Source organism: Biomphalaria glabrata, chromosome 13 (assembly GCF_947242115.1).
Source record: "Biomphalaria glabrata chromosome 13, xgBioGlab47.1, whole genome shotgun sequence".
Classification (NCBI taxonomy): Eukaryota; Metazoa; Mollusca; class Gastropoda; family Planorbidae; genus Biomphalaria; species Biomphalaria glabrata.
This window is the reverse complement of record NC_074723.1, coordinates 18913984-18926277: the sequence shown is the minus strand read 5'-3', so window position 1 is coordinate 18926277 and position 12294 is coordinate 18913984.

Here is a 12294-nt window from a genome sequence, read left to right as displayed (position 1 = left end):
GGGAATGCATACTCTTTTTCTATAATTCAAAGTCAAAAAATTAATCATTAATTTAATTTAATGAGGTCAAAATCAACGATGGTATCGTTCATTAGGAGAAAAAGAGTTAATGAGATGACTGAACCTTGTTGATGTCTAAGGGGCTGAGCCGAAGGCTCTTCGAGCCCTAAGTTTGAAAAAAAACCTGCTTGGACGCCAAACAGTAAAAAAAAAAACAAACCTGTGTGAACACACAGTTCTGTTTGGGAGAGACCCTAGACAATGCCTATGTAAGGCATTGCTGTTGACCGATGCGTTTGACGACACGTGGGCTAGATGCACGGCCGAGGGCCGAGAATGCACCGGGATCTTCTGCCATTTTCCTTCAATGTACCAAGCTAACTGTGCGGGGCCCGCCATTTATGTAACGGTCCCTTTGAGGAACAGCGCATGGATTGGTGACATGTTTGTGGGGACTTTATTACAACCCCGCCCGTGCAATGGGTGGACTCTCGTCTACCCGTGGGCATCCCCACGGGAGTCCTGTGTTGCTACCCATTTAGCCTAGCCACTTCCTCTAGTGGCCGTTTCCACGCGGGCGCCACGATGAGGCAGGGCAACGTGCCCGCGGATGACTGAACCAAACGAATTGATAGAACTATTGCTTTGCATATGTTGTATCCTTAGAAATAAATATTTCTTTTACTTATCCCTTTTATTGTTGTTTATGTTTTGTCATTATCACCATTTCAAATACAAAGCTAATCATTTGTTTTTCTTTCGCAAGGTCCAATGTCCATATTTCTAATGTAATCTCATTAAAAAAGGCAAAGGTAATATTTATTTTTGCTTAATCGATTTGGAACGAAATACTTGCATAAACGTAGATTAAATAATGTCAACGTGAACTAAACACTTTTGAGTTTTCCGATTGTTACCGCCCTTGAAATAAACAGAATGGATATAAAATGTAAGCGTCTGATAACGTTACAGATCTAAATAATTGGAGATGTAACTGTGTAATCAAGTCATGTCACGGTAGATTTAATATAATTGAATCTGTCAACATTGAAAGTTGTTTCCATTAGATATGACAGGTGAATAAATAAGGTGGATACCTGGCGCCTCCATTACCGCTTGCTTCTTGCAGATATAAGATAAAGGTTGTTAGAGCAGTGAGGCAGTTTATCGCAATGAGGGAGGTCACTCATTTGAAACAGTCTCAGCTTTGCAGAGATAGTTATCAAGAATCAAACAATGAGGGGAGGTCACTCATTTGAAACAGTCTCAGCTTTGCAGAGATAGTTATCAAGAATCAAACAATGAGGCAATGGAACTCTGTTGCAGCATCTGTGACTAGTTTGGAGCAATGACCAAAGTTGGTGTCTTGGCAGAGCACAACTAGCTAATGACCAGCAGGGGGCACATACTGCAAGAAGGAAGAATCCCAGAACAGTTTGTGAAAAATATTCCATTATTATTCTATTCATCATTTTAGCGGCCCCCGAAAGGGGAAAAGACGCTATTAGTTGTGTGCGAAATGTCTGTCCGTCTGTCCGTCTGACCGTCTGTCCGTCTGTCCGTCCGTACGGTTTAGATCTCGTAAACTTAAAAAGATATTGAAAATCCGACATCACAATATTTTAGATCATTCAAAGTTCTGATGAAACGGCAACTTTTTTTTTCTTAAAGCGAAAAATCTAATTTTTAAAATCAGTTATGCAAGCAGTTTTTTAAAGAGAAAAAGCTAATTAGTATGCATTATAAGATAGACCTAATTTAATTTGAATAGTAATCTTATAAACTTCATTTTTCTGAACATTTTTTATTTGCGGAAGTTTTTTTTTTTTTTTTTTTTTTTTTTTTTTTTTTGAGGATTCGAATAAGAGATTGAGCCTTTTCAAAACAATGACATCAATTATAAGACATCAGTTAGGCCAGGGGAGGCGCGGTGGCTGAGCGGTAAAGCGCTTGGCTTCCGAACCGGGGTCCCGGGTTCGAATCCTGGTGAAGACTGGGATTTTCAACTTTGGAATCTTTGGGCGCCTCTGAGACCACTCAGATCTAATGGGTACCTGACATTAGTTGGGGAAAAGGATAGGCGGTCGGTCGTTGTGCTGGCTACATGACACCCTTGCTAACCGTAGTCCACAAAAACAGATGAACTTTACATCATCTGCCCTATAGACCACAAGGTCTAAAAGGGGAACTAGTTAGGCCAGGTTCACATCTAACTTTACATTCACTTACACCTATGCTTTGATCTGCGGGACCTTTGGGGCACTACACAAGATCTGTTAACCTTCTTTCTCCATGCTTATCTCTCATTTGTCTTTGATATAATTTTATTTGGATGTTCTTTCTGAAAATATTCAAGCCTGCCTGGGTGGACCTCTTCGGGGGTCGATTTTGAGTTTGTGTTTCCACACAAACTGACTTTTGTAACCTTGTTTTATTTTGGCTCAAATATTAAGCTGTTCTCTTAATTGGTATTTTTTTGGCTTACGACAATTCTTTGTCATTGCGTTATTGTTTTGTATTAAATACTAGTAAATATAGTATGTAGTACCTATTTTCTCTATTAATTACATAGACAGTTAGTACACCCTCCTAGGGATGAGAACTGAAGTATCACCTCAGGCCGGTAACATTTAGTTTTCTCTGTTTTCTCAATTGATTTGTCTACATTGTTGGTTTGCCTCTTAAGAGTAGTTGAAAGAGATAAAGAATGGTTGAGAAAAGGAAAGAAAATGTAATTAATGTTGACATTGTATTTACTAGCATCATGAGTGATTCACCTTTAAAAGGGAGTTGATGTTTGTAATGTTGCGTGTCAGGTGTTTTTACTGTGTGTGTATAAGTCTGTTATGAATCTGGCGTTATAGCTGTGGCAGTATTTAACTTTTATCAAGCGTATTATCTAAACTAACATTAAATTCAGCTTAGAACGTTACCGGAGGAGTGGTGGCTTATGAACCGGGGGTCCCTGGTGATGACTGGGATTTTAATTTCGTGATCTTTTGACGCCTCTGAGTCCACCCAGCTCAAATGGGTACCTGACATTAGTTGGAAAAAAAGTAAAGGCAGTTGGCGGATGTGCTGGCCACATGACACCCTCGTTAACCGTAGGCCAGAGACACAGATTACCTTTACATCACCTGCCCTAGAGATCACAAGGGAACTAACTTTTTGAACATTACACAACGTTTTATGGCCAGTCAGCGCTGGCTTATAATTTGATACGAAGCTTGGAGTAAAACCTAGGACCCCTTAAAACGGTGTTTCCCAAACCTTTTCCTTATCGGAACACTTCTCCACATTCTGAGTATTTAGCGGAACGCTTTGTTTATTTTTTAGAGAGGTTAATTCAAGTGGTAGCCTACTAGTTCATTGTTCCAGTAGTTCTTGAAACATCAGGCCTTGCAGATCACTAGGGTTCCGCGGAACACAGTATAGGAAACACTGCCCTAGATGATATAAAAGTTCAACATTTTTAATTTCATTAATACATTCTGGTGTTTCATCAATTTTTAAAAAGACAACGAACTTTCCTTCCAAATACTTAGAAATGTAACAACTTTTGCTAGCTACTTGACTTGACAAACAATCCTCATTCTTCTAGAATACCACAATCGATTCTACCATCCAATTCGTTTGCTAGGATTGAATTGACAGCCGCAGACAGTGTCAGGGGAAATAATCTGTGTAGCAGACTCTCATTATTTATTTGGTTGCGAAGTCGTCACCACCTGATAGCCTGGTCATTTAGTGACTTTATGAAACCTCAAAATAATCCCTTAAGTACTAAATGTAGCTCAGTGCTGGATTTGTTTACACCGGTGATCATAAAGGAACTAGCATAGCTTGGTGTATAGCGTCTTTCCCACACTATATCTTGCAGTGGGAAGACAGACTTTCATCGGATGATTCTGCTTTCACCTTTGCATACATTAATTTTTGGTTTAATGATTTTGTTCTATGGACACTAGATCTATTTATTAAATAATATTAGCGTCTTTCCACGCATTTTGTTTAGAAAGCACAGAATGCATAAGTCGCCTATCAGAACCTGTTGGACGTTGTCTTACAAGGACCGCATCACGAATGAAGAGATAAGAAACAGGATTTATACAGCTACTGGACCCCATGATGACCTGCTAACCACTGCCTGCAACAAATGCATAGATCCAAAAGAAGATTGTGTACACAAATTGAAATAAGTTTAAACCTACTGGTCTCATTGTTAGGTCTAAAAATTTTTCATGGACCACTCACGTCTATGACCTCCTCAGTCGAGAAGCGACTATGGATCATCTCATGGAAATGAGATGAATGCCTGGACATTAGCTGTGGTCCGAACGATGTAACCCACACATAAGTTCCCCCCCCCCTTCCTCCATGCAGCTGATATATCCAAAGGAACGGCAATGCCGATACGGTTTGAGGTCAGCGGCGTCGCAGGTTCTACCAGGGTGTAGCACTGTGTGCTGCAAACTGCCTTAGGGTCACCAGCTCCTCATTTTTTCTCAGGGTTGACTCCCGAAGCCTTTTCCATGATTGGGTATAGCTGCAAGGCAACAGAGGTTTGAATTCAGAGTTTTCCTTCTCCTAGGTGGGTAGCCAGCCATGGCTAACGAGCCCCTCCTGCCCGAAGCTTACTGGTTAAGGCGGCAGTTACTCGCCTTTGCCCCTTCACCTGTTAGTGAGAACAGTTCCGCTGGACTCAATATCTGAGCCACACGTGAAGGCCAGGAGTGGACTGGTTATCAAAGGCTATTTGAGACGCATGCCATAAGAAGCATTTTATAAGTAGTGGAGTTCTTACATCCATTACCACTTCAGGCATGACAACCTTTCGGAACCACCCACGTTCTTACACAGAAAACCAGCAAATTTAATATTGAAAAAGATAACTGTGTTATAACATTTACGCCTATAAAAGCAACAAAGCATAGGTTAAATATATTTGCTTTCCATCAAAAATTGCTTAAATAATAAGAAAGGATTCTTAGCTTACATAGAAAAGAAGAAAAGAAAGTGTATGATGAAAGAGAATCAATCTTAAAGTAAAAACAACAAAATATTACAAATACTTTTTAAAGACTAATTACTCCTTTGTACAATCTATAGAGCGATTATTTTGCTCTTAATAACTAATTAATATTAGATTAAAAAATTCCGTCATCCACCACACCCCCAAGCAAATAAAATCCTCGTTTTAGAAAATATATAAATATAACAGAATTTCTAGTATTCTGATGATAGACCTAGAGCTAGACTGCGCGAAACGTTCCAGAACATTACTTAAATAAAGTCTTCAATGAATAATACCTATATTCGGAAATACCAGAAGACGTATAGTCAGTTAAAGATAAATATCTTAGTTCTCTAGCCAAATGTAACTTCTTTTATAGTTTGAAACATTAAAATGTTCAAACTAGAGTTTATCCAATGTGTTATTAAAATAATGTCGTGCCTAAACATTTCGCAGAAGAGCCGCTGACAAAGAATCAAAGAGCCACGTGCGGCTTGAGAGAAGCAGTTTGCGACCACTGATCTAGAATAATGCATATCTGGTTGTTTATCTAAAGTTTTAAATTTTAAACCATATAATAAACATTGTATTATTTCTATACTCTCTATTGGAATTAGGGTTTTCTTAAGTCTGGGACCTTAACTTAGAGGAGTCATAATCATGCATGTCAATTGCAATTTAATTTTCTTTCATTCTCCATCAAACACGAAAATTGTCAATTTGCACTTGTTGAATAACGTCAAGGGAGATAAAGATGAATAAAATTTGCAGACGTCATGCTATTTTTGGCTTCTAAAATGTCCATTAGGCCTCGCTTTTTCTTCTAATGACGATTTTTTTTTCATTCAGCAATGACGTCAGCTTTTAAGCAAAGTTAATTGTAGAACGAGGCTTGGAGTGGCTCTGAAGGCTATGAAGATGAGCGCATTGCCAAATGATATTAATTCCGACTTAAATTAATGGGAGATAACAAAACGTGTTTTTGTAATTTTCTTAATTCGACAATAGGATTTGGTTTCTCTTTTTCTTAAATAGAATTTTGTAATGTCTTATAATGTCACTGTTGTTGTTTTTTTAACTAAGGAAAATAAATTCTTAGTACAACATTGGCAGTTTCATAAAGTAAAATAGACAATAGAGGCACATATATTTGTGCAACTGTGTAATTCTGATCATATCATAATTGTAACGATATTTGTAGTTGATTAAATCATACTATGATATCTTCATGTTACGATGAGATTAAGTTGATCAGACAATGCGTTTCTGATGTTATAATATATTACAGATTTCTTCTTTTAAACAATTACTGAACACTCAAACAATATCGAAATGCCGGAGATACAAGTATAAACTATTAAACTGGGGCAAATGATGGTGCAACATCAAATCTAATCTAAAATATACATAATTAAATCAAAAATATGTCACAAAATTCTACCCACCCCCCTTTTCGGATGGGGATCTCATTTGGGGCTGGGGGTTAAACCCCACCCCCTGGCTACGCCCATAGTTGAACATAGCCGATCCGCGACTGAGGACAATAAAAATAATCCTATAACATTTGACGTGAAACGATGCTACGATGTTTCAATATTTGCAACAGCTTAGGGAAAAAATTGGAACCACAGAACGTTCTTTGAAATTTGTATTGTTACATGTGAACGTGAACCAAATTTACCACTTGACTAATTGACCGAAATGATCTGAATTACTAGACCATCACTTTTCACGTTTATTTTTATGTGTGTTTTGGAAGACGTTTGCGCCGCTGACCCGGAAGTAAATCTTCATTTTTTTTTACCCACACACTCACAAAATGGCGGACAGAAGCTGAAAATAGCAATCGAAAAAAAGCCTAGAATTAGGGTCAAGACAGACAGACAGACACACATACACGCACACACACCCACACACAAATGGGCTCCAATGATTTAAGAGTTTGACCTTGATCCACACCAGCAGCTTCACCCAAAACAATTTGTTTCAGGTTCGCTGGATTTCGATTTTTCAAAGGTCAAGTCAACCATGTGCAGTTGATCTATTGGTCTAGAAGTGCTTACAATATCTCATCCTAACAAAGCCACTGGCAACCATGGGCGTAGCCAGGGGGGGGTTCTTGGGGTTCAAACCCCCCCCCGAAATGAAATCCCCCCCCCCCCCCGCAGGGGGGGACGGAATTAAGTGACTGATTTTTGCTTTCATTTTGTTTATTTTAGGTGAGATTTTAATACTAAATCATCACTTACCACAGCACATCCGAGGCAGTTTTGAGTTAAAAACCCTCTACCAGGGGGTTTTGAGATTTAAAAAAACCCTATCAGGGGGTTTTGAGATACAAATCTCTCTACCAGGGGGCTTTGAGTTTAAAACCCCCTGCAGGGGGTTTTGAATTTTAAACCCCCTACCAGAGGTTTTTGCAGTTAAATCCCCCTCTTCTATAAAACAAAACAAAAAAAAAAATGCAAACAACAATCCCCAAATTCCAACAGCAGAGTTGAGGAAAATTTTGATTTTAAAACCCCCTCCAAAATTTACGATAAACCCCATCTTCAATATAAAAAAAGCAAATTACACACTCAAAATTCTATGAGCGTAGCCAAAGGGGTTTTGAGTTTAAACCCCTCCCCTCCCTCCAGTTGGGGTTTGAAGCTAAAAAGTACCTCTTCAATATAAAAAAAAAGCAAATTACACACTATAAAATCCATGAGCGTAGCCAAAGGGGTTTTGAGTTTAAATCCCCTTCCTCCAGATGGCTTTTTCTTTAAAGTTTAAAACCCCTCCAGATGGTTTTGAGTTTAAAATTCCCCTACAGAGCGTTTAGAGTTGAAAACCTCTCTCTTCAATATAATTTTAAAGCAAACTACAGTCACCAAATTCTATGATCGTAGCTAAATGGGGTTTTGAATGAAAAACAAAACAAAAAAACTCGAGATTTCTTAGTTTAAAACCCCTCAACAGATGATTTGACGAAAAAACTTTCCTTTTCGATATAAAATCTAATGCGAAATACAGGCATGTAATTCCAAGCGCGTAGTCAAGAAAGGTTACAAATTTCTACCAGTGGCTTGGGCTCCATTAATAAAGTGTGAATAGTCTTCTGCCGAAATTGAAAATCATTAAATGTGTCTCAACAAAGATGGCTAAGACAGATTTTAGGAGTCAGTCATAGAGATCGGGTCTAAATCAAAAAAATCATATGCCGAACTGGGAGTCGAATCCTTAGTAAGGTTGTGATAGAGCGTCGCATGAGGTTTTGCGGGACGTGTTCTCACACAAAATGAATTGCGCAAAATAAGAGTTGCGGAAACAGCTTACCGGAAAATGCGCCGAACGGCGCGAGATGGTCTAAGTCAGTAAGAATAGCACATTAGGTTTTTGAAATAAAACTTTTTAATAGCAAGATAATGCACTGTAGATACCTCAGAATATGCATTTTGTTGGCTTACAAAACCAGAAATAGTGCTCGGCGGCGGGGCTTCGCCCCGCGCCGGGGGAGCGCTGCGAACTCCCCCAGACCCCCTTGCTAGCAAGGGCGGGGAGTCTACAATAAATAATAAACGTCTTCCGAAAGGGTCAGAATGTAATAAAGATTAATTATGTACACAAACACACACACACATATATATAATTTTTTTCCGCGAGGGGGGGGGGGGTCGGGGGGAATCCCCCCCCCCTAAAACCCTCCCCGAAAAAAAATCCTGGCTACGCCCATGCTGGCAACTCACGACAAACAAATATTAAGATGAGTAATGGTAACCTGTTTCTTTGTAAGGTAACCTTTGTATTTAGGCTATTTATTTAGCGTTTTCATTTTAGGAATAAATGCCTTCTCTTTATTGAATACGATTGTTTGAATAAATATTATTAATGGTCTGTCAATTTACTTAGCAGAAAATGAATCCAATTAGCAGCATTATTTATCTTATTTATTAAACTCTATTGAAGTGAGAGCTTCAGAAGTCCTAACTCAAACTGTGTTCTAGATTCTATACCAAGGGTGGGCAAATTACGGACACGGGCCACATACGGCCCGCCGAGGTGTTTTATGCGGCCCGCCGACACCTACAGAAATCAGCAGTGCCCACAGTATATAGATATAAAAATGCAAATATTTAACAAAAAATATCTATATAAATTATTGAAACTGTCTCGATATAAAAAGTTTTAAGTAAACGAAGATTATGCTTATTGGTTATACATCAATACACTCAATTCAAGACACAATGTCTGAGTGTTGGGTAGGCTTGTAACAAGATGGCAAGTGTAAGAACTGAGAACCATAAACTTGAAACAGGAAAGTTTGCACAAAGCTGCATATATATATATATATATATACATATTACATTATAAGCACCGAAACATGTGTTTGTAGTCGCTGAATGAACTCTTTATGTTGTCTTTTGTATTTATGTGTATGTTTCTGTTGTGTTGTCTTTATATGAGAAACGAGTCCTTGTAATCACAACAAATTTCCGTATGGATCAATAAAGCAGTCTTAGTCTTAGTCTTAGTCTTATTTAAATAATGAACACAATAACCACGGAAAGACAAAGTAACCAAAGCTAGGGGAGTTAACCACGTGTAATTCTGATTTATGAATAAATAATCCAATGTCACTGGTCAATGTTGACTGACTGTAATTTGACAGCAGTCATAGGGGTAACTACTAGTAAGATAGTTCCACAGGAAACATTATGCAGGAGTGTAAGAAGTAAAATACTGCACATTAAGTACAACTGTATATTTGTGGGGATATTGTGATATAAAAAGACAACAGCAGTTTAAAAAAATCGTTATACAGTATATATATATATATATATATATATATATATATATATATATATATATATATATATATATATATATATATATATATATATATATATATATATGCGGTCCGCCATTACCAAACTTTTTTTATTGCGGCCCTTGATACAAAAATGTTGCCCACCCCTGTTCTTGTCCATAGAATTAGGCTTGGCTATTAAACATTAAGCATTCTTACATGGACCAAAAATTAATTAGCAACTATTATTTGAAACTATAAATCAGTTAAAATTTTTAACAAATATTAGCGAAATGAAACGTCAAACCTGGAATCCCTAATAGAAGTCATAAATTCCTCCAGTACATGTGATTTTTCTCAATTTTCTCTTATTATTTTGGATACCACCTTACAATCTTGTTTTAAAACTGACAATCCTGTCTCTCTAACTTCCATCAGCACCCGATGGAACCAATCTCCTCTTAACATTTCCATTTTACCAACCCGCCATGCTAAGCAAAGGGCTAATGTAATCCAGTTTTAAAAAAAATGTCATAGGTAACTCCAATGAAACTGGATTAGAAACAAAGTACAGATATTACAAACTGAGGCAGTAGATCTATTGTATCGGCTTCTATGCCATGGTTGTGTAGACTATGTGATAATTTCGCTGTGGTGAGTTTTATAATCTTGCAAGCTCTCATTTATATAGAGGGTGGGCCAACAGAAGAGCTACTCTTACTCTCCTTCGTTTCACCTTCACAATCACAATATTACACCATAGGGTAAACTGTTTCAAGGTGAACGGTGGGCACTTCGAGCAGTTCAGAGACTTTTAACGTAAAATATCTAATATGTCAATTTAAAATAGTGTAAATACATTTCTAATTTTCTAATAAAAGAAATATGTATTTACTATAACCCGCGGACCTGTCTCGGGTAGTTTCTAACGCTCCCAGAGACAATCATTTTTACAATCAAGTAATAATCGATACCTAGAGGTAGCAAGCTCACTGTTCAATGACAAGAACAAATAAGCAAATTATAAAAAAACAAAACTAAATGGTCGTGGGAAAACTGCACAATCACTGCAAGGTTTAACCCACACATCTTTCTAACAAAATTACTTAATTACTACTAACTGATTTCATGAATGGTACATTTTTTATATTGATTCATTTATTGTCATCGACTACAAATAGCTCTGCAAAATTTGAAGTTGGAATAGAGAATGCGAATTTGGGGAATAATCGAACTCTTCCGATAAAGGCCGTGAGCTATACATGCAGATGAGTAGATCAGATTGAAAGAATGCGTGGTGGCAGCTTAATCGTGCAGATCAGGCCGTCCTAGCCCAGTTTAGAGTCGATCACTGTCCCATTGCTGTACACTTCGGACGGTTTCGAGAACACCACGACACACGGTGTCGCCCCTGCATAGATGTTAGAGGAAGATGAAATAGTGGACCACATTCTCTATGAATGTCGCGTTTAGCATGAAGGGCATTGGGACAAGGATTTGAGAGAGACAACCGGTCCGTAAGCGGCAACGGGACTGTCCTTGTACGGGGACAAGGCGACCTTAAAACTCACTGCCCGCTTTCTTTTACGTGATCTAAGCATGTTTCGTTTACTAACTGTGTTTCTGATACCGTGTAGTAATCCTCCCAGACGGAGTGAGTGAGTTAATATCAGCTTTGTAACTAACTATTGTTAATTTTTGGGATAAAGCTGATTGGGGGAGGTGACAGCCTGAATAACCTCACCAACGCACTGGTTGACGCCGACCCCCTGTTTCACTGCATTGTAACTACAGTAAGATAAAAAACGGAACTTTTAATAGCTGCTCTATTATTTTGAGGTCTAAACATGACTGAGAGACTGAGCCAACATAGATTTACAGTTGACTTAATTAAAACAATTGAAAGATTTTTTATCTTTCGAGGACCACTTTAAAATGAAACAGATTGTATTAAGCCAATCGAAAATGACGATTTAGAAAATGAAAAGCACACACACAGATAAGAAAACTCTTAAACTATCAAATAAACCTTAGGATTTTAATGTCTCTGAACAACTGATGGTGGTCCTCAGCCTATACTAGAGAGCAACATCTCAGAACCTGGTGGGTTGAAGAAATCGAAAACGTCCATCTAAAAATAGACTCCAGCACTCTGTGGTAATAACAACTCTCACTCCCGCCTCGCGCTGAGTCGGCTACAATGAACGTTTCAACTGCGCTTATCTCATGTTTGAAAATAAACAATGGCGGAGAGCGAGTAAACTGAATACATGATTGATAAGTGCTTCATTCGCTTCCCTTGGTAATGGATCCAACCCGGCAACTGTAATTCAATTATTCTTTAAGATCAACGTCAGAGCTTTTTTTTAACATGTTATTTCTAGTGAACGCTCTACTTAGAGTTAATTATCAGTAGTGAATTTTGATTGGAATCAAGGGAAAAAAGAAAATTTCGTTAGTGCTTAAAAAAATCGATTCCTCTTCTTATTCT